At 47.7% G+C, this 3,008-nt stretch overlaps 1 pseudogene; it reads right to left on the reverse strand.

Moving 5' to 3' along the window:
• Positions 1 to 1,397: 1,397 nt before the first annotated feature.
• LOC123817174 lies at positions 1,398 to 1,835 on the reverse strand (annotated as a pseudogene).
• Between the last annotated feature and the right edge of the window lie 1,173 nt (positions 1,836 to 3,008).

Consider the following 3,008-nt stretch of genomic DNA (forward strand, 5'->3'; position numbering starts at 1 on the left):
AGCCACACTGTCCAGGCCACACTGGCCGAGCCACACTGGCAGGGGCTACTTTCTCATACTGATCTTATGTCCTTGTATCTAGGGACCTTACTACATTTACTTATTTATTCTTTTTTTTAGATTTCTATATTTTAATTTCTTTTGAACATAAGTCACTTTTTGCAAGCTAGGAAACAGAAGCAAACTAAGGTAGCCTAGTTCCCTAGGGCTCCAGGCCAAATCTTGTGATCTTCAGCAGAATGACATCACAATACAAGGCACTAACAAAAGGGCTGCAAACTCTAAATAACAACCACTTACCTACATTTTCCTTAGAAAACAGTCAAAAGTCCAGTCCTTAAGAGCATGATATACAAAACACCTTCATCTAGAATGGGTAGAATTCCCCAGATTACTTGATGAACCAGATCAGAGCTGACCAAGGAGTGATGAACCAAGAAAGTGTTTACATTTTCAAAACTTGCTCTGAGGTTTTAAAGTTCCTGATAGCTTGTAATAAGAAAGCAAGTAAAAGATATTACAGATGCATCCACACTAATACTGGGTTTTGCCAAGGTCTTCCACTAGAACATGAAGTTAGAGCATAGGGGATAAGATACTTAGATATTTTCAAAATAAATTACTCAGTAATAAAATTGACATACTGCATTCTTCCACTTGTCACAAGAACAAACTGACAATAAAGACAATTTAAAAGAAATGCTACCCTGGCTGGTGTGGCTCAGTGGATTGAGTGCCAGCCTACAAACCAAAGGGTTGCCGGTTCAATTCCCAGGCAGGGCACATGTCTGGGTTGCAGGCCAGGTCTCCAGTTGGGGGTGTGAGAGGCAACTACACATTGATGTTTCTCTCCCTCTCTTTCTTTCTCCCTCCCCTCTCTCTAAAAATAAATAAATAAATCTTTTTTTTTAAAGATTTTATTTATTTATTTTTAGGGAGGGAAGGGAGGGAGAGAGAGAGAGAGAGAGAGAGAGAGAGAAACATCAATGTGCGGTTGCTGGGGGTTATGGCCTGCAACCCAGGAATATACCCTGGCTGGGAATCGAACCTGGGACACTTTGGTTCCCAGCCCGCGCTCAATCCACTGAGCTACGCCAGCCAGGGCTAAATAAATAAATCTTTAAAAAAAAAAAAGAAATACTCAACCCTAAAAAGAGTGGTGACAGCAACACTTCCCGTATAGAATAACCTCTGCTTTTCCATATGATTAACACTGCTATTCTTCTGTGGTACAGGTTCACGTGGAAAAGCTTGTCAGCGTTTTGCCTGGGCCAGGAGGTGAAAAACAGAGCATGCCCTACTCAGCTAATTGTAAGCTGTTAACATCTTCATGATGGACCCATAAAACCTGGCCATTGTTTTGTTAAACATCTGCAAACCGCAGAATTCCTTAGCCCTTAGCCAGAGTTTCTGCTTAATATCTTAAAACTGAGCTCAGTGTCTGCTCCTCGGGGCTGAAGCGGGTACAAGTCATCAAAGTCTGGAATGTCATCGTAGGAGTAACCCCAGCGGCCTTTGGATGCACAGCCAGCGATGCATGCGCAGGTGGTAGACTCCTGGCAGGAACACGGGGATGCCAGTCACCAGGATGGGGATGGCAGTCTGCCCCCCACCCCTTTGCTGATAGAGCCTGCCAGCAGGAGGCAGTCTACAATAATGAGAAAGGCACCAATCAAAAACAGCACTGTACCAAGCCCAGTGGCCTTATATGGGACTTTAGGAGGATGGCTTTTCTTAAACTGAAAGTCAGTGTAGCCATTATTAGTGCTGGAGAGCCTTGGGTGTTTCGCTTTCCTGATGGGGATTCCATTAGCCAGGCTGGTGTGAGATGGCATCGGAACGCGCTGACACAGCTAGCGTGGGAGCACCATGCCAAGTCTCCAGTGAGCCAACAGCACACTGGCTGCTGGAAACAGAGACGCTCCTGACTCACCCACCTGCTACTGCCCCACCCCATGCAGACCAGCTCAGCACCAGAAATCCTTGTCTGGATTCCAATAGTTTTTACGTTTGGGGGGTTTTCTCTGTGCACCGTTATGCCATCTACACATTAACAGTTTTATTTCTCCCTTTAGAATTCTCTTAACTTTTTTTTTTCTTGTCTTATTGCTCTGCCTGGGACCTCCACTGTAGTGCTGTGCAGAAGTGGTGACAGAGAGATCCTGGGGTAGTCCCCGATCTCAGCAGCAAAGCTGTCCGTGTTCCACTATTAAGCTCCACGCTGACTCTGCGTGTGTGTGTGTGTGTGTGTGTGTGTGTGTGTGTGCGTGCGCTGTTTGGAGATCCTTTTCACAGCACTACTTTCTCAGACACACTTTTCTAAGAGAATGGTCTGAGGAGCACGGGGCGGGGCGGGGGCTGGGGGACCCCCTGGGAGGGTCCTGCTCATCACTCAGAAAACAAAACAGACTTGTCTCCAAAGGGGGAACAACTCCATGACGACTCCACTCCACATCCTCCATCAGAACTTGGCCAAAACTTCAGTCCAGTAGAGGGGGTCAGTGGGTATGTCCCTTTGGCTCTGGAACAGGAGGCCAGCGATCTATTTCTGTCGTTCCTCGGGGAAACTGAAACTTCCACCAGGGGAATGACTAATCTCAGGTCACACAGCAAGTTAGTGACAGAGTCAGAATAAGAATGAAGAGCCAGCCCCTCTTTGGCCACGGCTCTGTGGTCAGGATTTGGGAGACGGCCAGAGGGCAAAACATTGTGCGCGTAAGAGTTCCAGGAACCGGACAACTTTGTCCAAGCACTGGGCCCAAGACCCGCAGTTTCTGTGTAAAGAAGGTGAGCAGGCAGCGCCTCCTTCAGCCAGAGAGGAGGGGGACTCAGGGCTCATGGAGGTGGGGGGCAGGTAGAAGCGCTGGCCCTCATTTCTATTCCTGTGCCATTTAGAAGAAGGCTTTGGGGAACTTTCTCCAGGTAGGACTCGGACCATCAGCCTGGAAGGGCCGTCGAGGCCAAGCACTTGGACACCAGGAGCTCAGGGATCCCGTGGGTGGGAAGGG

This window comes from Phyllostomus hastatus, unplaced genomic scaffold (assembly GCF_019186645.2).
Source record: "Phyllostomus hastatus isolate PE091 unplaced genomic scaffold, TTU_PhHast_1.1 phas_contig_210, whole genome shotgun sequence".
NCBI classification, from domain to species: domain Eukaryota; kingdom Metazoa; phylum Chordata; class Mammalia; order Chiroptera; family Phyllostomidae; genus Phyllostomus; species Phyllostomus hastatus.